Here is a 27,156-nt window from a genome sequence, read left to right on the forward strand (position 1 = left end):
AACTTCAACACAGGAAGAACCATTCTTTTTTGTTGGTTTTTTTTGTGTGTGTTTTTTTTTTTTTTTGCGTTACGCAGGCCTCTCACTGCCGTGGCCTCTCCCGCTGCGGAGCATGGGCTCCGGACGTGCAGGCTCCGAACACGCAGGCTCAGCGGCCATGGCTCACCAGCCTAGCCGCTCCGTGGCATGTGGGATCCTCCCGGACCCGGGCACGAACCCACGTCCCCTGCATCGGCAGGCGGACTCTCAACCACTGTGCCACCAGGGAAGCCCTAGAAGAACTATTCTTATTAGAATTTTAAAACATGATTTCAAAAACCAGGAATATCAATAAATATCACTTTAAAATTGTTTGCTAACTGGAAAAAATGAATACTCTTTTTTTGATGTCACTTCTAGACACAAGGTGTGATGAATGTGACAATAAACACAAGTTGCCTTTTTAATAGATTGAAGATTTTTTTCTCTCACATATCACTTTCAGATCTATGTATTACACATCTACATCTTAAAACACTGCTATACAAACAAATATACATGGATAAATTACTATCTGATTGGGGTTTTAAGATTTTTTTTTTTGATGTGGACCATTTTTAAAGTCCTTATTGAATTTGTTACAGTATTGATTCTGTTTTATGTTTTGGTTTTTTGGCCCTGAGACATTTAGGGTCTTAGCTCCCCACCCAGGGATCAAACCTGCACCCCCTGCATTGGAAGGGGAAGTCGTAACCACTGGACCGCCAGGGAAGTCCCTACTATCTGATTCTTAATCTGTGCAGATTTCAGCTTTTAAAAGTGCAGATTGGTATTTTCTCACTAGTTCTTATGTTTTATTAGCCTTTCAAATCTCTTATTTGCATATGTCAATTAGGATGTTCCTATATAACTTGATTTATTATTATTTAGTACCAAAAGTTCTTTCAATGGAATCTTTCTAGCCTTAGGGCTGTGGGGCCGTAAATATCTTCGTCTGAAATATGTTGCATGAGTTAAAAGGAAAGAAATTAGTTCTATACAGTTGTCTTCATGCTGAATGAGTATCTTTTTTTTTTTTTTCAATCTAAGGGAATTATTTTCCACTTTTTGCTTCAAGAAGAATAGAATGCCTTTGGGGATTCAGTTTTTATTTGGAGTTGCATAAAATTTAATAGCCATGTTTATATGTTCATTAAAATAATGTCTGTTGGATATTCCAACATTTATAGTCTGTCTTAGAAATAGTCCATTTAAGCAAAATATTTTCAGTTATGATTTAATATGTCAAACTAAACTAAAAACTTTTAAGCAAAATCGAAATTTATAGTAATTGATCAAAATAGAACAATAGGAAAAGCACAAAATTAAATAGTAGAGAATTAGTTGAGTAACTCACTGCATTTTTGCATTGTAACATATGTTACAGAATATTCAATGAGACATTTTAATCAAGTGCAAAAAAATCAGGTAACAGAATATAGAGTAAGATTCCTATTTAAACATATATGTCTGAAACATATTCATAGAAAAAAAGTGTATATGGGAACATATACAATAAAATAATACCAGTGATTATATCTAAGTATGGTATTTTCTCAATTTCCTTTCTATGATGTTCAAAATTTTAAAGATTTTCTACAATAAGAAATTTCTGTAATTGAGGGAAAATATAATCTTATTATAAAATGGTTGTCATTAAAATGTGTGCATAAACATAGAATCACAAGGAAACTTGAACATATAATAGCAGCATTGGTAAAATAGTAAGGTAGAAACCTGCCTTTCTAAATGATCTGCCGTGTGATCTATGATTAGAATTGGATTTTTATCAGATTCTGGCTAATTATCAAACTAATTATTTTAATAGTAGTGTATTTTATTTAGCTATTTCTTTTAAGTGAAAGTTTATATAGCATGAAGTAGACGTAACAGGATTTATGAATTAGGAGACAGGATTTACATCATAAAGCAGACTGTCACTGGTCATAAGATGATCAAGAATTAGAAAATAAGCTGCTTTATTTGGGCCACTTTTGTTCTTTTTTATTATAACAATGGATGAGAAAGTGATGAGAATGCCTAAGCAGATTAAATGATGCTGCTGTTGAAAATGAGAAAATAAAGCTAAAATATAATTAACTTGGAGCAAAAGGTGACTATAGTCCAATCATTTTGACCAGGGATATTTGTTTTATGGGTATACATGTATATCTATTAAAATATTCTCACTGTCAGTATTAAAACACTTGATTGTTAATAATTCTAAAATATTGCTTAAAGGAGTTGTTTTTAAGACAGATTTGTTAATACAATGCTTCTTAGGAATGCTTCTATCATAGTTCATTAGAACCGATTACATTATTACTTTCATACTAGCAGCAAAATATCAGTGATATTGGTAAACTGATATGAGTGTTGCTTTCTAGTAAAAAATAATGATACCTGAAAACGTTCCTTTGGATTACACCAATTGCATATCAATGGTAAATATAAATCATTTTAGGGGAGTAAGCAACTCAGTTATATCTTGTAATGTTTCTCTACAGCATCTGTTATACTCACTTGCATCCAGCTGGTGCTTAATAAATATGAACTGATTCACTGCCTCAACTCTTTTTCTAATTAAGCACTTATGAGATGTGGCAGGTACTTGAATTGTACTAGGCTCTTTCGTCTTCTAAACATCGGCCCCCAACCTTTTTGACACCAGGGACTGGTTTCGTGGAAGACAATTTTTCCATGGACCGGGGGTCGGAGGGGTGGGAGAGATGCTTCAGGTGGTAATGCGAGCAATGGGGAGCGGCAGATGAAGTTTCACTCACTTGCCCACCGCTCACCTCCTGCTGGGTGGCCCTGGTCTGTGGCCCAGGGGTTGGGGACCCCTGTTCTAATAATTATGATATTATTGAATAATAGTTCTCTAAATTGTGGTAGTTTTAAAGAGAAAGTCACTAATATAATTTAAACCATTTATATATATTTGCATATGTGTTTATTAAAGGTGGCACACCACTAAAGGTGATAATTCTCTTTTGTAAATCTTTAACGAAGTAGAGTGCATTGTAGACTAACTGGTTTGTAATTAAATATGCAATAAAATGAAAATAATGCAAATAAATGCAAAGATATAGAAGGAACGTTTATTATGTTCCCTCTGGACATATTCTTTTGGATTACTCTAGGAGAAATGGGATAAAAAAGAACAAAATCATTACTAAAAATAACATGAAAGAGCAACTCATAAGGCATGATATAGAAAATGCTTTATAATTATATAGTATGGTCAACCATAAATAATAAATTGTTTTAATGAAACCAAATGAAAAAAGGTTTGCTTTATAAAATGTCATCCATCTATCAATATTGGCATTCATGTATCAAAGAAGAAACTTGGGCTTCCCTGGTGGCGCAGTGGTTGAGAGTCCGCCTGCCGATGCAGGGGACACGGGTTCGTGACCCGGTCCGGGAAGATCCCACATGCCGCGGAGCGGCTGGGCCCGTGCGCCATGGCCGCTGAGCCTGCGCGTCTGGAGCCTGTGCTCCGCAACGGGAGAGGCCACAACAGTGAGAGGCCTGCATACCACAAAAAAGAAAAAGAAAAAAAAAAGAAACTTATTCTAGGGAAGAACATGTTTCATTAAGGGATAAAGTCTAGATTGCAAGTTCAACTAGGTGGAAAAATATTTTGCAAAAGTTAATGTAAAAAGTATATTTTTTTAGTATTCTAAGGAGATTAAAATGTGGGGATTACTGCCGTATTACTGAAACAAGGAGAGGGGATGATATAACATAATCATCGTAATAAAAGGTGATTTTACATTTGAGGAAACTAAAGAGTAGTGAGACTTGCATGTAGCCACAGAGCTCCTAAGTGATGCAAACTTTAGGTCCCAAGTTCTTAATCTCTATATGCAATTTATTTGCATGTGACCCATTATCTTACCTGTCTTTCCCTAAAATTATTAATTTTGGGGACTAAAGCATAATTTTTTCAGCTTCATGTTTTTAACCAAACTAAGTATAATTTACATTTACACATACACATAAATGCATACCTTAGTATGAGTGATATCTAAATTTATCTGGATGAAAATTCCAAATTCTTATTATATATTCAACATCTAATGAAATAGTGATTATGCCATGTGTACCCCATAGATGCAGATAATATTTTTATCATCTGAAAATGTAATTTCAGTTGCAAAATAGAAAAGCTATAGCTTTTCTATTAACATTCTTTAATGCCTCGTCAGGAAACCTAACTACCAATGACAAACTTTCAGGAATATATAATATATGTTATACAGTGTGTTTCATCCACTCTTACCAAATATTTTACTTATCCTGCTACTTTGTTTTTTAGTAAATAGTGGTTACTTAGCTCTCCATTATAAATAAGGTGGGGAAAGTGTGTCACCAGGAACAAAGAACATGATCAAACACTTCAGTCGATCATGCTTTCATTCTTCCTTACACTCATATAAACCAAGTCACAGGAACTTCAAGCATTTTTTTCTCACCTACTTATTCTTAAAGTGGGACCCAGCACTTCATTATATTTCTAAAACTAATATCCAAATCTGCAAAACAACCCAATGTCTAGATTTTAATATTTAAAAAAATTGTGAACAAGTTTCTACTTTATAATACAGACCAAATTTAGACATCTCATTAGATCTCTGCTCTAAAACTTAAGTTCCATGCCCCAGCCTGCTTAGCTTCCTGACCCTATTTCCAGTACACAGCCTTCACTTCTCAAACCCCTTCTTTTGTGTTAGATCATATAGTTTTGCTCTTATTTTGTTCTCACTGAGCAGTGCACATATTCAACAGTTAGATGAATGCATCCCCCGGAAAACAGCTGAGTCAGTGTTTATTATATAAACTTATCATTTAGGGCTCTCAGTCCTCACACTACATGAATGATCATAGAATTCTCATAAGAACCAGATCTGGGATGGGTGGAAGGAGTTCTGCTTCTGAAAATAGTTAAGATTTTTTTCTGTCTTGTTCCTCATTCATTGATTGACTTATAAAATATTTACTGAGAACCTGTTTTGTACAGAGTACTAAGTTAGCAACTTAGAGATATAAGCATTAATTGAAAGAGTCTTTTCTCTCAAGGAGCTTATCATTGTGCACTGGGGAAAATATGCAAATAATTAGATATAAGACATTTGGAATGAAATTCGAGCAAGCAAGATCTTATTGGAGCACAAGGCAGGGATACACCATTTCTAATTGGATATCACTCAAGAGATGATATTTATATTGACTTCTGAAGAAAAATAAAAAATTGATAGATGGTAAGAGGAGTACTTAGGGAAAGTAAAATTATTAAAATGAAAATTATTAAAAGATAAAATTATTTAAATGGCACAGAGGTGAGAAATAGCTTTCCATGTACATGGAGCAACAAGTAATCCAATGTGTCCATAATCCATAATGACTTGAAAGATGAACTGAAACGTGTGTCTGAAAAGATAACATGGTACAAGATCATGGAGGTCCTTGAACTATAAAATAAAGATTTTGGAACTCACCATATGAAGAATGGGAGCCATTGGTATTCATTTAGCAGAGAAATGACATTGTAGCCTCTTGTTCCATTTTTTTTAAGTTCACACCTGCTGCTTTCTTTGTTTACTTCAACCTTCCACCATGGCCTTTCCAATCCCCCACACTGCTGTTTGGTAAAATCCATAAATTAGTTCGGTTCACCTCTTATGGAAGGTGTTTCACCTATTCTGTTAGATGTTGCAGGACTACCTTTTCTCATCATAGTTTGCACACGTTTCCCATCTTCTTTCCTTGAGCTCAGACTATATACACCCTTTTATGATTTTTGTGTAAGAATCTTCTCTTTTCTAATCTACCTCTTTCACTTGACTTGAATTCAGGGAGAATTTATCATTGATCTTTGTATCCTCAGTGTCTTTCTAGCATGTTTCCTTCTAAGGACTTAATAAATTTTGGTTAACTGAATGCTCAGAACTGTGTCTTGGTAAGAAAATTTTGTCATTGATGAATAAAGCACATTGCATAGACAACAGAATAAAATTAGAGATAATAACTAGATGGTCACTAAAGTGGGAGGTCATGAGAGGATAAAATAAGAAGGTGAAAGGATAAATGGAAAGAAGATGCCAAAGAGAGAAGCTGATTAGATGGGACAGAGGTATGAAAACTGATTTGAAGATGACCCTCGATAACTTGGGGAAAGGCTACATGTTATCAAACATTGGGTTGATCTTGCAAAGGAAGATAAGAGCTCTCTTTTAAATGGGTTGTAGTTGATATATCTACTGGGGCATCATTTTTTTCAGATATCTGGAAACCACAACCATTCCCTCTTAAAACAGAAATGTGGACTACTATTTCTTTTGTCTAAAAACTGAAAAAATTATCCCTAAGCAAGTTTGAGCTGTAATACTATAAGAGTCTATTACAGTGAGGAAAAAAATCCAACTAGAGATAAATGTACATCTCATCCTGTTTCTTAGAAAGAAAAAATATCTAGTATTTTCCACTAATCTTAAGATTTGGTGTTCAAAAGTTCAAGTTCTGTTTAAATCTTACTCAGTTGATTCAAAATTAATTATGTTATTTCTCTCTTGCTTTTCTACAGTATGCTGTCTGGCTAGTCCTCTGGGTTACGTGGAATGTGTTTGTTATCTGCTTCTATTTGGAGGCTGGGGACCTCTCAAAGGTAATTTGCCATCTGATTTGCCTGAGTCATCAGTTGTGTGTTAACAAGCCTCTTCCTAAGTAAGGCAGAGTCTCACCCTGCTCTTGTCACTTAGATGCACCTCGAATGAAGGTAAATTGAAAGATGTCCTCATCTATCTCTCTGCATTTCTACCATCAAAGAAACATTTCAGTGTGTCAGAAAAATGTCATTTTATTATTTTAAGCAAAACTAAATGAAATATTGATTATTACGGTGACCATACTGTGTACTTTTAAAACATTGACTTGTAAGAGATTTCTGAAGCAGAGTAGGAAGTTTTTCAGAGATAAAATCTTGAAGATTTTTGAAATCACTTAGTTGGCTTATTACTCTGCTAAAGACTTTCCTGATTGGACCCAAATAGCAATATAATAATTCAAATAATTAATGGGTTTTAGTTGAATAAAACTGTTACCAGAGGGATATAATTTATTACATAAATGAATAAAATAGACATTTTATTCTAAAATAATCTAGGAAGGACTTAAAATACTTACATTTTCATTTAGGTTTCTTTATTTTGTGCCGTCCTGTATGAGTTTCTGTATGTATGTGTGTTTGCGTATGTCTTGCTATTATATTTCTAACATAAATGCCTTACTATTGAAATAATGCAGTTTGTAGATCTCTAAAACCAACATCCTTCTTCTTTTGGAATGCAATTAACAGCAACTAAGTCAAATGAGATAATCCATTCAAAGTAGTAGTAAATCTTGCTTGAGACACTTGAGAGAGTTGTAAACTTGTACTTCTTCATATTAACTTTAAAAGATAGAGATTGTAAAATGTTCTTTTACCTCTCTATCCCTTAGATCAGAAAGACCCTGCAAAGATGTTGACATTTTTAAAACCCAGAGATGATAACCTGCTTTCAAAGGCTAAAAGAGCTAAAAAGTCTCCAGGAACTACTTTTGCAGGGCTATATATCTTGGTGGGCGGGGGATGGGGTGATGGTAATACACATTTATAATCTAGCATACAGGAGTTTCCCAAAGCACTCTGAGCATTTTCAAGTATGTTTATTTATTATTTAACTATGATATTGAGTATAAATAATCTTTTTTTCATTTTAACCATTTAATTTAATTTATTTATTTATTTTTTCATTTTAACCATTTTTTTTTAACATCTTTATTGGAGTATAATTGCTTTACAATGGTGTGTTAGTTTCTGCTTCACAACAAAATGAATCACTTATATATATACATATGTTCCCATATCTCTTCCCTCTTGCATCTCCCTCCCTCCCACCCTCCTATCCCACCCCTCCAGGCGGTCACAAAGCACCGAGCTGATCTCCCTGTGCTATGCGGCTGCTTTCCACTAGCTATCTACCTTACGTTTGGTAGTGTATATATGTCCATGCCTCTCTCTTGCTTTGTCACAGCTTACCCTTCCCCCTCCCCATATCCTCAAGTCCATTCTCTAGTAGGTCTGTGTCTTTATTCCTGTCTTACCCCTAGGTTCTTCATGACTTTTCTTCTTAAATTCCATATATATGTGTTAGCATACGATATTTGTCTCTCTCTTTCTGACTTACTTCACTCTGTATGACAGACTCTAGGTCTATCCACCTCATTACAAATAGCTCAATTTCGTTTCTTTTTATGGCTGAGTAATATTCCATTGTATATATGTGCCACATCTTCTTTATCTATTCATCCGATGATGGACACTTAGGTTGTTTCCATCTCTGGGCTATTGTAAATAGAGCTGCAATGAACATTTTGGTACATGACTCTTTTTGAATTATGGTTTTCTCAGGGTATATGCCCAGTAGTGGGATTGCTGGGTCATATGGTAGTTCTATTTGTAGTTTTTTGAGGAACCTCCATACTGTTCTCCACAGTGGCTGTATCAATTTACATTCCCACCAACAATGCAAGAGGGTTCCCTTTTCTCCACACCCTCTCCAGCATTTATTGTTTCTAGATTTTTTGATGATGGCCGTTCTGACTGGTGTGAGATGATATCTCATTGTAGTTTTGATTTGCATTTCTCTAATGATTAGTGATGTTGAGCATTCTTTCATGTGTTTGTTGGCAATCTGTGTATCTTCTTTGGAGAAATGTCTATTTAGGTCTTCTGCCCATTTTTGGATTGGGTTATTTGTTTTTTTGTTATTAAGCTGCATGAGCTGCTTATAAATTTTGGAGATTAATCCTTTGTCAGTTGCTTCATTTGCAAATATTTTCTCCCATTCTGAGGGTTGTCTTTTGGTCTTGTTTATGGTTTCCTTTGCTGTGCAAAAGCTTTTAAGTTTCATTAGGTCCCATTTGTTTATTTTTGTTTTTATTTCCATTTCTCTAGGAGGTGGGTAAAAAGGATCTCACTGTGATTTATGTCATAGAGTGTCCTGCCTATGTTTTCCTCTAAGAGTTTGATAGTTTCTGGCCTTACATTTAGGTCTTTAATCCATTTTGAGCTTATTTTTGTGTATGGTGTTAGGGAGTGATCGAATCTCATAGTTTTACATGTACCTGTCCAGTTTTCCCAGCACCACTTATTGAAGAGGCTGTCCTTTCTCCACTGTACATTCCTGCCTCCTTTATCAAAGATAAGGTGACCATATGTGCATGGGTTTAATCTCTGGGCTTTCTCTCCTGTTCCATTGATCCATCTTTCTGTTTTTGTGCCAGTACCATACAGTCTTGATTACTGTAGCTTTGTAGTATAGTCTGAAGTCTGGGAGCCTGATTCCTCCAGCTCCGTTTTTCTTTCTCAAGATTGCTTTGGCTATTCGGGGTCTTTTGTGTTTCCATACATATTGTGAAATTTTTTGTTCTAGTTCTGTGAAAAATGCCAGTGGTAGTTTGATAGGGATTGCATTGAATCTGTAGATTGCTTTGGGTAGTAGAGTCATTTCACAATGTTGATTCTTCCAATCCAAGAATATGGTATATCTCTCCATCTATTTGTATCATCTTTAATTTCTTTCATCAGTGTCTTATAATTTTCTGCATACAGGTCTTTTGTCTCCTTAGGTAGGTTTATTCCTAGATATTTTATTCTTTTTGTTGTAATGGTAAATGTGAGTGTTTTCTTGATTTCACTTCCAGATTTTTCATCATTGGTGTATAGGAATGCCAGAGATTTCTGTGCATTAATTTTGTATCCTGCTACTTGACCAAATTCATTGATTAGCTCTAGTAGTTTTCTGGTAGCATCTTTAGGATTCTCTATGTATAGTATCATGTCATCTGCAAACAGTGACAGCTTTACTTCTTCTTTTCCAATTTGGATTCCTTTTATTTCCTTTTCTTCTCTGATTGCTGTGGCTAAAACTTCCAAAACTATGTTGAATAAGAGCGATGAGAGTGAGCAACCTTGTCTTATTCCTGATCTTAGTGGTAGTGCTTGCAGTTTTTCACCATTCAGGATGGTTTGCTGTGGGTTTGTCATATATGGCCTTTATTATGTTGAGAAAAGTTCCCTCTATGCCTACTTTCTGCAGGGTTTTTATCATAAATGGGTGTTGAATTTTGTCGAAAGCTTTCTCTGCATCTATTGAGATGATCGTATGGAGTATAAATAATGTTGACTTTTTTTTTCAATTTCAAATGATGAAAGATAAAGTAAGAGGGTGACGTTATCATATGAAATAGACCCAAGGCTTCTGGAACCTGTAGTTTTATGAGCAGATTTTGGACAAGTCCTCATTGTGGCCCTCGGCAGTGTCTGCCCTGGTGGATGGCATTTCTGTATTCTTGCCGGTCATCATACTCCACACTCTCAGCAGCAGGCAGTCCTTTCCTGAACATGCCGTGACCAATGAAAAGGAATTGTTCAGGTGGCTCTAGGAAAGACACATCATTTTCTGCTTAAAGCTCACATTCCCAGGACTTGAATTCCTTACCCAATTTATATATCTCTGCTGTATAATCCACTTTGTTCAAAGAGATTCCTCACTAAAATGACTTTTAATGATATTTTCAATTTTAAATAATCACCTTAATAATTGGAGGACAGGTATTCAGTCATATTGGCTGAGTAAGATGATCGAGCAGATCAGAGTTTGTTTAATATTAAAAAAAAGAGGGAGAAATCTGAGCCAAGCTGGCTGCACAAATGTGTAATTTTTCTCACTGCTCCATGTGATGACTGCAGACACAAAATAAAGCTTGTGATCCCATGACCTTGGACATGGGCATTGAAACCATAACGAGGACACATCCTAAAACATTAGAGTTCAAGAGAGTTGCAACCCAAATGACTAAGAATTCTTCTAATGCACACAGGCAGGTAATGACTATCCCATGGCAGTGAAGCAGTTAATAATATTTCCTTTTCTTTTCATCTTACAAACAAAGGCTAGACTCTGCAGAGCACATGAAAATTTAATAATTTCCTTTTAACAAATAATCTAAAGGAAAACCATAAAGGGCAAAGTTATATTGTTATCTGTACTGGGATTTTCCTCCCTTTCCTGCTCAAAGGGTTTGAGAAAGGTATATTTATGCCATTTAATTCTTTAGCTTCTGCAACTGCCTCACATTCCTCAAGTATCAGAGTGCCAGAAATAAGCAATGGTGATTGAAAAATGTACAGATATATGAAAGCTCAAAAATGGGACTCTTGAAACTGCTGATAATACTTAGGTTACAGAATATAAACCACTTTTTTCCCTCACCTCACCCAAAAAAATAAACTAATTTGACCATAAGAATGGGTCAGTTTGTTTGAGGCTGAGGGACAAATATGGGAAACAGAATCAGGGAGGAAATTCTGTGGTCTTTATATACGTGAGAGAAGTAGGTTTGTTTCCATAAAACATTTTGTAAAGAATTGATTTCTTCATAATGAATATTGGCAAGAAATGATAAAAAGCAGTAAAATATTAAGGCAAACTTGAGTTACCCGTTAGAGTTTAGAATTTTTTGTTGTCCTTTTCCAGTGTCTTTTCTGCTTTTTCTGCTAAACTACCTGCCTGTACTTATGAGAGAAATAGATATTAGCATCATTAATGAAGCCAGTGTGTACCTTTGGGAATGAAACAGCTTAATTACAATAATATGGTACACAGGGCTGACCTGGTTGATATTCAGTTTTCTTTGTACCCATAATTGTATAGATAATATATTTTTTCATCAAAAATCCTGTGTAAATCCAGCATTATTATTACAATATTTATTAATATATTTTAATGATTATCCCCATGAGATTTAAGGAAAAATAAAACTAATCAACCAGAGAAATTTCTTTAAAATTTTATCTCAATGATATTAATAAAATATCGGGAATGTCATATAAATTAGCACATAATATGGTAGGAACAAATAAACGTATACATTGCATAATAACTATTTCCACACTATTTATATTAATGCTTTAGATATTAGTGTTTTAACTAAATATCCTGAAACATCCTGCAGATTCTTACTTTCTGAGGTGATATTTTAATAGATGTTCTGTTAATGAAACAGAGATAACATTAGTTTGTAACCCAGAGTGTTTGCTGACTTTGTAGGCAGCTGCCTTTGAGCCTTAAATGTGACCTTGACTATTGGATTAATAGTTTTGAGAATTCCTGATGTAAATAGTCTTACTGTGTTGTTGGATTATTCTGGTCAATTGTGATTTTCTTGCTCACATATCAAATAGAAATGCAAACTAATCCCAGGTATTAACTGAATTGAGTTATTTTGAAAAGAGAAGAGATCTGTTTGTTCTGTAATTAACTTCAAAGTGCACTGTTAGAAGGAAAACACATATAATATGGTAATTCACCTATTAGATTCATCACCTGGGAAAATAAAATTTATGAAATAGTTTTTGAATAGTTACACACAGGAAAAAAATTAGCGCTCTTCTGCTCTCTGCAAATAACTGTATTCTGTTGGGTGTGTTATAATTGTAATCTACTCTTAGCTGAAATTATATCCTAACACTTTTCTTTATATGACTATTTTGAGATCTCAATTTCTACTTTCATAATTTATGGGCACCATTAGTGAATGATGCACCACCTATATTTAGAAATAAAATAATTAACTTACAGATCATAAAAGAGTAACCAAGGGATTATTTTACACTTAAAACAACCCAATTTGTTTATATACTAGGGATGCAGGTATATAACCCTTGGGCTTCATTATATTATCAGAAACTTATATTGTTAAACATACCCTAGAGCAATTAATTATACCTAATGAATGCTTTTAATAGTAATGTCTAGAAAGCTGTCACATTTTAATAATTTTGATAGTTGCTTCTGAGATCTAGATATACATTTTCATTTAAGAATGTGGTATGTAGAGCTTCCCCAGTGGCACAGTGGTTGAGAGTCCGCCTGCCGATGCAGGGGACACGGTTCATGCCCCAGTCTGGGAAGATCCCACATGCAGCGGAGTGGCTGGGCCTGTGGGCCATGGCCACTGAGCGTCCGGAGCCTGTGCTCCGCAACGGGAGAGGCCACAACAGAGAGAGGCCCACGTACCACAAAAAAAAAAAAAAAAAAAGAACGTGGTATGTAAAAAAGCTATGTAAGAATGTGGCTTATTTATGAAGATGAAATAGGCAGTCTACCTGAAAAAGAATTCAGAGTAATGATAGTAAAGATGATGCAAAACCTTGGAAACAGAATGGAGAAAATACAAGAAATGTTTAACAAGGACTTAGGAGAACTAAAGAACAAACAAACAATGATGAACAACATAATAAATGAAATTGAAAATTCTCTAGAAGGAATCAATAGCAGAATAACTGATAAGTGACCTGGAAGATAAAATAGTGGAAATAAATACTACAGAGCAGAATAAAGAAAAAAGAATGAAAAGAATTGAGGACAGTCTCAGAGACCTCTGGGACAACATTAAATCCACCAATGTTCAAATTATAAGGGTCCCAGAAGAAGAAGAGAAAAAGAAAGGGACTAAGAAAATATTTGAAGAGATTATAGTCGAAAACTTCCCTAATATGGAAAAGGAAATAGTCAGATTCAGGAAGCACAGAGTCCCATACAGGATAAATCCAAGGAGAAACACACCAAGACACATATTAATCAAACTACCAAAAATTAAATACAGAGAAAAAATATTAAAAGCAGCAAGGGAAAAGCAACAAATAACATACAATGGAATCCCCATAAGATTAACAGGTGATCTTTCAGCAGAAACTATGCAAGCCAGAAAGGAGTGGCAAGACATATTTAAAGTGATGAAAGGGAGAACCTACAACCAAGATTAGTCTACCCAGCAAGGATCTCATTCAGATTCAATGGAGAAATTAAGACCTTTACAGACAAGCGAAAGTGAAAAGAATTCAGCACCACCAAACCAGCTTTACAACAAATGCTAAAGGAACTTCTCTAGGCAGGAAATATAACAGAAGGAAAAGACCTACAATAACAAACCAAAAACAATTAAGAAAATGGTAATAGGAACATACATATCAATAATTACCTTAAATGTAAATGGGTTAAATGCTCCCACCAAAAGACATAGACTGGCTGAATGGATACAAAAACAAAACCCATATATATGCTGTCTACGACCCACTTCAGACCTAGGGACACATACAGACTGAAAGTGAGGGGATGGAAAAAGATATTCCATGCAAATGGAAATCAAAAGAAAGCTAGAGTAGCAATTCTCATATCAGGAAAGATAGACTTTAAAATAAAGACTATTACAAGAGACAAAGAAGGACACTACATAATGATCAAGGGCTCAATCCAAGAAGATATAACAATTGTAAATATTTATGCACCCAACATAGGAGCACATCAATACATAAGGCAAATGCTAACAGCCATAAAAGGGGAAATCAACAGTAACACAATCGTAGTAGGGGACTTTAACACCCCACTTTCACCAATGGACAGATCATCCAAAATGAAAATAAGTAAGGAAACACAAACTTTAAATGATACATTAAATAAGATGGACTTAATTGATATTTATATGACATTCCATCCAAAAATGACAGAATAGACTTTCTTCTCAAGTGTTCATGGAACATTCTCCAGGATACATCATATCTTGGTCACAAATCAAGCCTTGGTAAATTTAAGAAAATTGAAATCATATCAAGTATCTTTTCCCACCACAATGCTGTGAGACTACATATCAATTACAGGAAAAAAATCTGTAAAAAACACAAATACATGGAGGCTAAACAGTACACTACTAAATAACCAAGAGGTCACTGAGGAAATCAAAGAGGAAATCAAGAAATACCTAGAAACAAATGACATGGAAAACATGATGACCCAAAACCTATGGGATGCAGCAAAAGCAGTTCTAAGAGGGAAGTTTATAGCAATACAATCCTACCTCAGGAAACAAGAAACATCTCAAATAAACTATCTAAACTTACACTTAAAGCAATTAGAGAAAGTAGAACAAAAAAAACCCCGAAGTTAGCAGAAGGAAAGAAATCAGAAAGATCAGATAAGAAATAAATGAAAAAGAAATGAAGGAAACAATAGCAAAGATCAATAAAACTAAAATCTGGTTCTTTGGGAAGATAAACAAAATTGATAAACCATTAGCCAGACTCATCAAGAAAAAAAGGAAGAAGACTCAAATCAATAGAATTAGAAATGAAAAAGGAGAAGTAACAACTGACACCACAGAAATACAAAGGATCATGAGAGATTACTACAAGCAACTATATACCAATAAAATGGACAACCTGGAAGAAATGGACAACTTCTTAGTAAAACAATACCTTCCAAAACTGAACCAGGAAGAAATAGAGAATATAAGCAGACCAATCACAAGCACTGAAATTAAGACTGATTAAAAATCTTCCAAAAAACAAAAGCCCAGGACCAGATGGCTTCACAGATGAATTCTAGCAAACATTTAGAGAAGAGCTAACACCTATCCTTCTCAAACTCTTCCAGAATATAGCAGAGGGAGGAACATTTTTCACAGAGCTAGAACAAAGAATTTCACAATTTGTGTGGAAATACAAAAGACCCCGAATAGCCAAAGCACTCTTGAGAAAGAAAGGTGGAGCTGGAGGAATCAGGATCCCTGACTTCAGACTATGCTACAAAGCTACAGTAATGAAGACAGTATGGTACTGGTGCAAAAATAGAAATATAGATCAATGGAACAGGATAGAAACCCCAGAGATTTACACATGCATATATGGTCACCTTGTCTTTGATAAAAGAGGCAAGAATACACAGTGGAGAAAAGACAACCTCTTCAATAAGTGGTGCTGGGAAAACTGGATAGCTATATTTAAAAGAATGAAATTAGAACACTCCCTAACACCATACACAAAAATAAGCTCACAATGGATTAAAGACCTAAATGTAAGGCCAGATACTATACAACTCTTAGAGGAAAACATAGGCAGGACACTCTATGACATAAATCACAGCAAGATCCTTTTTGACCCACCTCCTAGAGAAATGGAAATAAAAACAAAAATAAATGGGACCTAATGAAACTTAAGAGCTTTAACACAGCAAAGGAAACCATAAACAAGACGAAAAGATGACCCTCAGAATGGGAGAAAATATTTGCAAACGAAGCAACTGACAGAGGATTAATCTCCAAAATATACAAGCAGCTCATGCAGCTCAATATCCAAAAAACAACCCAATCTAAAAATGGGCAGAAGACCTAAATAGACATTTCTCCAAAGAAGATATACAGATTGCCAACAAACAAATGAAAGGATGCTCAACATCACTAATCATTAGAGCAGTGCAAATCAAAACTACAATGAGGTATCACCTCACACCAGTAAGAATGGCCATCATCAAGAAATCTACAAACAATAAATGCTGGAGAGACTGTGGAGAAAAGGGAACCTTCTTGCACAAATGCTAGGAATGTAAATTGATACCGCCACTATGGAGGTTCCTTAAAAATCTAAAAATAGAACTACCGTATGACCCAATAATCCCACTACTGGACATATACCCTGAGAAAACCATAATTCAAAAAGAGTCATGTACCACAATTATCATTGCAGGTCTATTTACAATAGCCAGGACATGGAAGCAACCTAAGTGTCCATCAACAGATGAATGGATGAAGAAGATATGGCGCATATATACGATGGGATATAAAAAGAAATGAAATTGAGTTATTTGTAATGAGGTGGATGGACCTAGAGTCTGTCATATAGAGTGAAGTAAGTCAGAAAGAGAAAAACAAATACCATATGCTAACACATATATATGAAATCTTAAAAAAAAAAAAAAAGGTCCTGAAAAACCTAGGGACAGGAATAAAGATGCAGACATAGATAATGGCCTTGAGGACACGTGGAGGGGGAAGGGTAAACTGAGATGAAGTGAGACAGTGACATGGACATATATACACCACCAAATGTAAAATAGATAGCTAATGGGAAGTAGCCACATAGCACAGGGAGATCAGCTCAGTGCTTTATGACCACCTAGAGGGATGGGATAAGGAGGATGGGGGGGAGATGCAAGAGGGAGGAGATATGGGGATATATGTATATGTATAGGTGATTCACTTTGTTTTAAAGCAGAAACTAACACACCATTGTAAAGCAATTATACTCCAGTAAACATGTTTAAAAAAATTTGGCTTATTTAAGCTTTGAGAAATAAAATTGCTCTTGTAAACAAAAGAGACAGGAAGAGGATAAAACCTGTCATACAATGTAGGCAAATGGGCAGAAATCCTTGAAACCATTGTCAAGTGCTGTGTGAAAAAATGTACTATTACAACAATCCCAGTTTTATTCCTTTAATTTAAAAAATGAATTATTCATTTAACAAGGTATCTGATATTTGGATATTTTCAGCTCAGCGAAATTAATGTTTGTATCAAAATTTTCTTTTATGATTTTATATGAAAAAAGGTGGTATGGAGAGACATCTCTTATAATCATTTTTAACTTGAATTAATGGTGCTCTTCAAAAAGTAAAGAAATCTGTACAATTATTAATAAACAAAGAATACCTCTGATAATAGATTTAAGACTAAATTTAACAAATAATCAAGAGGACAATTGATTGGATTCATATTTTTTTGTTTCTTATTGTAAAATGCATATAGTCTAAGAAAACTTCAATTAACTGTCATTAAATGAATTAGGGAAAAAAATTATTTCTCAAACCTTCAAAGATTTTGCTTTTGGATGTAGGATAAATGTCCTACATGTTATTAAGAATTAAATATAATGTAATTTTCCTCCAAAATAGAAATGAACCAACCTTTTGTAATTTGGTCAAACTGTAATTGCCTCTGTTCTCTTTTTTCCTTTAATAGTGCAGTGAATTAAACTGCTTATTTTCTTCTTCAGTTCTCTTTTGTTTGCTTACTTGTTCCACTTCGTTTTAAGGCCCCTAAAGTGATGAGTCGGATCTTTGGACCTTTCTACTTCTCTGTTTACATTCTTTCACTTGAAAATGCAGTTCACTGTCATAATTTAAGCTATCATCTCTACACATGTCTGCCAGATCTATATCTATATCTTCAGTCCTGACCTTGTTGCTAAGCTAAAATCCCACATCTCCAACTTTCTGCTTGTGTCATGTCAATTCCATTGACACCTTAAATGCAACATGTCCAAAAGGATTTATCATCCACAAAGAATCCAACTTCCTTAATTCACTTCTTACTCAGAAAAGGAAAAAAAAGGCAAAGTTTATTGCAAAATTTGAATAAAAGAGGAAAAGAATTGTTCTGTGTTGGGGGAGGCTACAGAAATCTTTATAGATTGACCATGAGATGAAGCAAGAAATGCATATTTTTTATTATTTATAGTTTGTGTGTGTATTGTAAACCTTGCACTCTAACAAATGAAAAATAGTAGAGAGTGATACTTTGGAAATGTAAATGCCCCAAAGAGATGAGCTGACCTTTAGAAGATGCTGTACTCTGGGGGCAATTGCTAATTCTGGTTAGGGAAGGAGGCTATGAATCCAGGTTTTAAACCCATAGAAGGCTATTTCTGGGCTTTGTATAAATCAGCGTAGTTTTAAGGGAGAGGGCCTCAGGCAGATGGACAAATTTCTTCTTAGGGCATTTGATGAATTCTTTATAAGGCTAAAGGAATAAATGGACAGACAGAAAAGCAGAGTTAAGTTGTTTGGCAGTCTTACAAAATGGAGACTGAAGATAGGAGAGGGGCTCTGCAGAATAAACTCAAGTTATAGTTGAGAAACATGGAGAACAAGCCAGGGTCAAGAGAGACACACTAAACATTATGGGGACTAAAATCCAGGCTCAGTTCAGCACAGTCCTTGATTGAAATAAGCTGATCAGCTACCACTTTATCTGTCTAGTTTAGGGAAAGGGAAAATATTTTATTAGAAAGATAGCATTATCTTATACCGTTTATTTATATGCATATCAGGCAATTGAAAATTCCTCCACATGCTAAAAGAGAGGACCTCATTGCTGAAAGTGAAGGAAAAAATAGACAATTGAAACAGACCAACAGATAATTCAGATATTGTAATTACCTGATAAGAGGACTTAAAATGTTAAAGAAAATAATGGGAAAAACTGGAGATAATAGACTGAAAGATGAAGAATTTACCCTAAAAGGGTTAGGATCTATATAAAGAATCAAATGGAAATTCTAGAACTGAAAATTATAACATTTAAAAGTAAGAACACATTAGGTGTGTTTGATAGTAGATTTAAAAGAGTAGAAGACAAGATTGGTGAACTGGAGGATGATGGGTCAATAGCAAATACCCAAAGTGAAGCACCAAGAGAGTTTGACAAAAACAAAAAGAAAAGAATACAAATATTAAAAGGATGTCAGAAACATATGGGGCTCAGCTAAGATGCAATATATAAATAATTGAATTGCCAGGAAAAAGATAGAATTGGACAGAAGCAATATCTGAAGTGATAGAGTATTTTCAAAACTGGTTAAATACATCAACCCACAGATTCAAGAAGACTTTCAGATCTCAACTGGAAAAAATACCAAGAACACCACATCCAAATATAGAATAGTAGCACTGTTGAAAATTAAAATCCAAGGGAAAAAAAAAAAGCCACCAAAGATAAAAGACTCATTACCTTCAAAGGAACAGATAAAAGACTGACAATTGACCTTTCAACAGGAGGAGTGACTCTAGAAGGCAATTGAATGGCACCTTTAATGTGCTTTAAAAGTGACAACCTAGAATTCCATAACTTGCAAAAATATTCTTCAACAATAAAGGCGAAATAAAACATTTTCACTCAACAAGAACTAAAATAATTCATTAGTAGCAAACATACACTAACAAATTCCTAACTGATGACATTTTTGTCTGTTCATCATCCATACTTTGCTTTTATGGATTAGATTACCCAGAACCTTTAAACAGAGCACAAAGAAGGTTCCTGGTTTCTGGCTTCCTTTTAGCAGGGATCCCATTGTAGATTGTGATATGTGTGCATATGAAGATTTATTACTTAACACTGACTCTAACCAAGGTATCAAGTAAAGCAAAAAATTGGATTACCCAGAGCTCTGGGGAGAATTTATGCTTAAATTCATATTTTAATACTCAAATCATATATATTCTTCATTTGTGTGACAAAATTCTTTCCAGAAACCTTCCCATACCTTTGTCCGTGGTGGAGTTTACTAGACCATGAATGGCCATGCCTCTAATTTTACTTTATTTGCATACATTTTAAAAATTAAGATTGAATTTCCAGAAGCCGAGGATCCTTATTCCCAGGGTAGCAAAATTCTTATATGCTCCATGAAGCTGTCATTGAGAGCCACAAAGATATCTGAGAATTCTCACTTGGATTTATGCCTTCTTTACTCTTGTGGCTAAAACAATGTAAACCATTTCACAATTTTGCTCTTTTCTCTAATATTTGAGTTGCTTTCTCTTTCTCTGCAAGAACTAGATGGCTCTAGTAAATTAGCTGCTCTAATTTGTACTCTCTTACTTTGATGATTTTCCCTCTTGCTGATTTCCCCCTTCAGATGCCCCTGTGGGTGTCAAGAATCCCATGCTTTAGTTTATGGGGCTTAAAAGTGTCTTGGGTATTGAAACGAGGACCTTCCACATAGTGGAATCTCCATGAGCATAAACAAAGTCTTGGGGCATGAGCAAACATTATTTCTGCTGGATGATTCACAGGCATCATGCATGTAAAATATTGGTAGAATGTCTTCCCACAGATCAATGAAAATAGTCAACCTGAGCTCCCTAGAAGAGCAGAATGGTCTCCAGGTATTGACTCCCCTGGGTCTCCATTGCTGCTGGCAGAGTTCACTGTGACATCCTCAGAATGCCGACTCAGGTGCTCTCCACATTGGCGAAGATCTGCTACTCATTCAAAGACACACACTGTTTTATGACTGCAGCATCTCCGACTCTATTTTCTCTAGCTTTGGGCTTATACAGTCTTATATGCTCTCTTTCTAATTTCTTATTAAGAAATACACTATGTGCAGTTTTCCTTACCCCGTGTTTGTTCAGTTAACCTTTTATTTTCTCATTAATCAAAAGCTTTGGTTTCAAAGCTATTATTTCTGATATGGAAGTCAAAAAAAAATTAAGCACTAACTACTTTTTTCTTTTTGCATTCCTATTAAAACAATGGTAATTCTCTTTGAAGCAAGAAAGATGTCCCTGACTCACTAGGTAAAGTCTGCAAAAGTTAAGTGTGAAAAATAAAAGCACAGAGATTAATATTTCAAGAGAGTATCCTGCTGGAAATAAAAGAAAGAAGATACAAACGCGGTCTAAGCCAGTGCCATCCTGTTTTCAGAGCCTAGTCAGAAATCATTCTAGAACAGCAATTTTTATTCTATGCCAAATTAAAGCAGCTATACTTTTTATAGGTTTATTATTCACAGAGCCATGTAAAGAATGAAAGACTATGTTTCCATTAAGAGTTCCATGGCTTTAAATTTAGAAATATTGGAATTTTTGATAAAAACAATGAAAACCACTATATATTTTTTAAAAACCTTGAAATAATTTGTCTAGATTACAGTGATTTCATATTAAGTGGGCTCTTAGATCCTGAAATATTGGCAAAATTTACTTGAGAATTATGTCCAATTCAGCATGGTACACCCCAGCCCCTCATGTATTCTCAGTCTGTGAGAACCTTATCAAAATCCCCCTCTTCACTGTGAACCATCATCCTAACATGACCCCTGGAACTCATTTGACACCTAAATTGGGATTGGCAGTTGCCAAATTAGCTTTGGAGGGCAGAATGTCAATCTCTTTGTCTGAGAATTCACTCAGAGATAATTGAGGCTTTGATGAACTGTGGGAAATTATATAAAGATACAACTCAGAGGATATTATATGGTGAAATAAATCAATTTTTTCTGCTTCTAGCATCCAGGGTTATTTGGCCAGAGAGAGCAAATAAGTGACTATATTCCATGCTTTTCATATGGTAACAAACCTCCTCTATTCTGTCCTATAGTTAAAATTTACATGGAAAATGCAGTTGAAGTAGTAGTTCAGTTCACTATAGGTAACCAGGGAGCAATGTTTAGTAAATACTGTTATTAAATGTAAAGCAATACAAAGAAAACTAGACTATTTAAATCTCTTTCCTGATTGAGAACTGCATGAAGAAATTTTGAAGTTGCTTTTCATTCCAACATAGCACTCAAAGTGCTACTTCCCCTCCTCCTCTTTAAAGATTTGTTTTCAACATTTAAAAAAGCAAAATGTGTACACAGCCTGATGCATCCAGAAAAGCAGCTTAGAAGGGTAAAAAGAAGAGGATGACTCACTAATAAACAGCCATTTATAGACTTATAATTACTTTTTTCTTCCCTTCATTAGCACATGTAACCTGCTAGAGGAATGAGTCTAATGGTAATTGTAGGACTCTAGGGTTTTCACACTCATAGTACTGTAATATATAAAACTGAAGTAATTAGGAGGTATTTCAAAAAATGTCATTTTCTTCATAGGCATTTTATAAAAACTAGGCATTTTGTCGTGAAGTAGCTGCATTGATACCATAGGGACACTCTGTCCCTTTTCCACTCTGCCAGAAAAATCTCTAGTGACAGGTCCTCAAATCTTTTATTTGAATCACAAGTGAGAATGAGTTTGGTGCTCTCAATTAGTCCCAAGAGCGGAACCAATATCACACAATTTGGCATACACTGCAATTGCTCCTGAAGAGAGCTGTAGCTAGCCAGCCACTCCGAGGGGCTGAGGCCCTCCTCGGGGTGTGCCTGGTACACCAGATTCATCAGGCAGCCTGCAAAATGGATGGACTTGAGCTGTTGCACTCCGATTTTATGAGCACTAAAATTAATCCATTAAGCATTTTGTACATCCAGACCCCCTACTACTCACCTTTTAACACATTTATATAGTACGTTAACTGTGGCATCATAGTGTGAGGCATAATGAGTCCAATTCTTGTTCTTTGCTTCCTGTTTCCTTCTTCTCAATAAAAAAAAAAGAGCTGCGTTTAATATTGCCAAATAACCAAATAATTAGTACTGCTGGGTATTTTTTTCTCTTGTTATTCTTCATAAAATGTAAAGCCAGAAGCACAGTTTCGAAAACAAAGATAGCTTAATTTTATCTAATAGACACAACGAATGTGAACAAACAGTGTTAAAACCATAAAGTATTAATTGCTTATGAAATAATAAGAAAAGAGTATTTCACTGCAGTCTTCTAACCCTAGAAAGATGGGTCCTCAGTCTGTGACTAATTCCATTGTTTATTAAGAATTCAAGTTGTAACAGTTTTATGGGTTTCTTTTAGAAAAGTGAGAAAGGAAAAAAACACGTCATAAATGTGATTTATCAGGGTTATAACATTTTCCAGGTTTAGATCACTTTCCTGGTTATAAGCATTTTATTTTCTGAATTATTCCATCCTCTTGAGTATTGCACAAGATCAAATTTCTCTACAGGGGCACAAGTGACATGATCCATTTGGAAAATGTTATCAAGTAGTCAAGCTAAAATACAAATGGAACACAAACCCTAGTATTTTCCGTGATAACTATGGAATTACTAAATCTGAAGACATATTGAAAAAAGAGGGGAAGAAAATAATTGCATATTCAGAAAAAAGGAGAAACTGGAATTTATTTGTACTGACAAAGTAATGTAAATGATTATATAAAGTATTATTAATGAAAGAAATTTGGAATTTCATATTCTCACAGTACTTTGTAATCTAAATCATTGTTTGACCATATTTCAACCAACTTTCAAGTTACATTCTCCCAGAATGTGTTAGAAGCAAAAACAACATGAAAAGACAAGACTTGGAGCAGCATATGCAAGCAGTCTGTCTGTGACATCTCTCACCCCTCAGATCTCCAGGGTCTGTTGGATCTGCGATTATTTTTCCTGCAGCTGTCCACTTACTGGAGAGGTACCCTTCCCAGAGAGAGGAAAGCCAGTCTTTCAAACTTTCTAGAATGGCTGTCCTCAGGATTTTTAATGATTTTTTTTTCGCTTCTCTAAATTGCTAAACTGCCTTAAAAGAGAGGAACCTCAAGTTTACTTCAAGCTGAAATGAGGAAAACACACATACACATTTTGGAAAATGTTAAAAAAAAATATGCTAATATGAATAAAAACAAATCCCCATATGTAGTGACTTTACATTAATTTTTTTCTCTATCTTCAGAGTATAACCTCAATTTATGTGTCAAAATTTCACACATCTAAATCACTGGCAAATATTATTATTTATCATTATTCTAATTTTTTTTCAGTTTTTAATTTCTATATCTTAAAATAATAGCGAGTACATGGAAGTAATCTAAGTGTCCATCAACAGATGAATGGATAAAGAAGATGTGACACATATATACAATGGAATATTACTCAGCCATAAAAAGAAACGAAATTGAGCTGTTTGTAGTGAGATGCATGAGCCTAGAGTCTGTCATACAGAGTGAAGTAAGTCAGAAAGAGAAAAACAAATACCATATGCTAGCACATATGTATGGAATAAAAAAAAATGGTTCTGAAGAACCTACGGGCAAGATTGGTTCAAGATGGTGGAGTAGAAGGACATGCTCTCACTCCTTCTTTCGAGAACACCGGAATCACAACTAACTGCTGAACAGTCATCGACAGGAAGACACTGGAACGCAACAAAAAATATACCCCACATGCAAAGGCAATGGAGAAGCTGCAATGAGACAGTAGGAGGGGCACAATCACAATAAAACCAAAGACTGTAACTGCTGGGTTGATGACTCACAAACAGGAAAACACTTATACCACAGAAATCCACCCACTGGAGTGAAGGTTCTGAGCCCCACATCAGGCTTCCAAACCTGGGGGTCCGGCAACGGGAGGAGGAATTCCTAGATAATCAGGCTTTGAAGCCTAGCAGGATTTGATAGCAGGATTTCGACAGGACTGGGGGAAACAGAGACTCCACTCTTGGAGGGCACACACAAAGTAGTGTGCACCTTGGGACCCAGGGAAAGGAGCAGTGACCCCATAGGAAACTGAACCAGACATACCTGCTAGTGTTAGAGGGTCTCCTGCAGAGGTGGGAGGTGGCTGTGCCTCATCGTGAGGACAAGGACACTGGCAGCAGAAGTTATGGGAAGTACTCCTTGTCATGAGCCCTCCCAAAGTCCACCATTAGCCCCAACAAAGAGCCCAGGTAGGATCCGGTGTTGGGTCGCCTCAGGCCAAACAACCAACAGGGAGGGAACCCAGCCCCACCCATCAGCAAACAAGCGGATTAAAGTTTTACTGAGCTCTGCCCACCAGAGCAACAGCCAGCTCTACCCACCACAAGTCCCTCCCATCAGAAAACTTCCACAAGGCTCTTAGATAGCCTCATCCACCAGAAGGCAGAGAGGAGAAGCAAGAATAACTACAATCCTGCAGCCTGTGGAACAAAAACCACATTCACAGAAAGATAGACAAGATGAAAAGGCAGAGGGCTATGTACCAGATGAAGGAACAAGATAAAAGGCCAGAAAAATAATTAATGAAATGGAGATAGGCAATCTTCCAGAAAAAGAATTCAGGATAATGAAATGAAGACAATCCAGGACCTCGGAAAAAGAAAGGAGGCAAAGATCGAGAAGATGCAAGAAATGTTTAACAAAGATCTAGAAGAATTAAAGAACAAACAAATAGAGATGAACAATACACTAACTGAAATGAAAAATACACTAGAAGGAATCAATAGCAGAATAACTGAGGCAGAAGAACAGGAAGACAGAATGGTAGAATTCACTGCTGTGGGACAGAATAAAGAAAAAAGAATGAAAGGAAATGAAGACAGCCTAAGAGACCTCCAGGACAACATTAAATGCAACAACATTCACATTATAGGGGTCTCAGAAGGAGAAGAGAGAGAGAAAGGACCAGAGAAAATATTTGAAGAGATTATAGTTGAAAACTTCCCTAACATGGGAAAGGAAATAGCCGCCCAAGTCCAGGAAGAGCAGAGAGTCCCATACAGGATAAACCCAAGGAGAAACACACCAAGACATATAGTAATCAAATTGGCAAAAATTAAAGACAAAGAAAAATTATTGAAAGCAGCAAGGGAAAAATAACATACAAGGGAACTCCCATAAGGTTAACAGCTGATTTCTCAGCAGAAACTCTGCAAGCCAGAAGGGAGTGGCATAATATACTTAAAGTGATGAAAGAGAATAACCTACAATCAATATTACTCTACCCAGCAAGGATCACATTCAGCTTCGGTGGAGAAATCAAAAGCTTTACAGACAAGCAAAAGCTAAGAGAATTCAGCACCACCAAACCAGCTCTACAACAAATGTTAAAGGAACTTCTCTAAGTGGGAAACAGAAGAGAAGAAAAGGAGAAAAACAAACTCAAAACAATTAAGAAAATGGTCATAGGAACATACATATCGATAACTACCTTAAACGTGAAAGGATTAAATGCTCCAACCAAAAGACACAGGCTTGCTGAATGGATACAAAAACAAGAACCATATATATACTGTCTACAAGAGACCCACTTCAGACCTAGGGACACATACAGACTGAAAGTGAGGCGATGAAAAGATATTCCATGTAAACGGAAATCAAAAGAAATCTGGAGTAGCAATACTCATATCAGATAATATAGACTTTAAAATAAAAACTGTTATAAGAGACAAGGACGGACACTACATAATGATCAAGGGATCAATCCAAGAAGAAGTTATAACAATTGTAAATATTTATGCACCCAACATAGGAGCACCTCAATACATAAGGCAACTGCTAAACAGCTCTAAAAGAGGAAATCGAGAGTAACACAATAATAGTGGGGGACTTTAACACCTCACTTACACCAATGGACAGATCATCCAAACAGAGAATTAATAAGGAAACACAAGCTTTAAATGACACAATAGACCAGATAGATTTAATTGATAATTATAGGACATTCCATCCTAAAACCACAGATTACACTTTCTTCTCAAGTGCGCACGGAACATTCTCCAGGATAGATCGCATCTTGGGTCACAAATCAAGCCTCAGTAAATTTAAGAAAATTGAAATCATATCAAGCATCTCTTCTGACTACAATGCTAT

The 27,156-nt window shown here is 35.4% G+C and overlaps 1 protein-coding gene across 2 annotated transcripts in view; it reads left to right on the top strand.

Annotated features, from left to right (window-relative positions):
- NKAIN2 (sodium/potassium transporting ATPase interacting 2) overlaps positions 1–27,156 on the top strand; it is a 521,682-nt gene that overhangs the window by 61,566 nt on the left and 432,960 nt on the right. For both annotated transcript variants that reach the window (XM_019951453.3, XM_073789558.1), the window contains exon 2: positions 6,608–6,688. The gene's annotated coding sequence lies outside the window, so the exon portion shown is untranslated. The remainder of the gene's footprint in view (positions 1–6,607; positions 6,689–27,156) is intronic.

This window comes from Tursiops truncatus, chromosome 12 (genome assembly GCF_011762595.2).
Source record: "Tursiops truncatus isolate mTurTru1 chromosome 12, mTurTru1.mat.Y, whole genome shotgun sequence".
Classification (NCBI taxonomy): Eukaryota; Metazoa; Chordata; class Mammalia; order Artiodactyla; family Delphinidae; genus Tursiops; species Tursiops truncatus.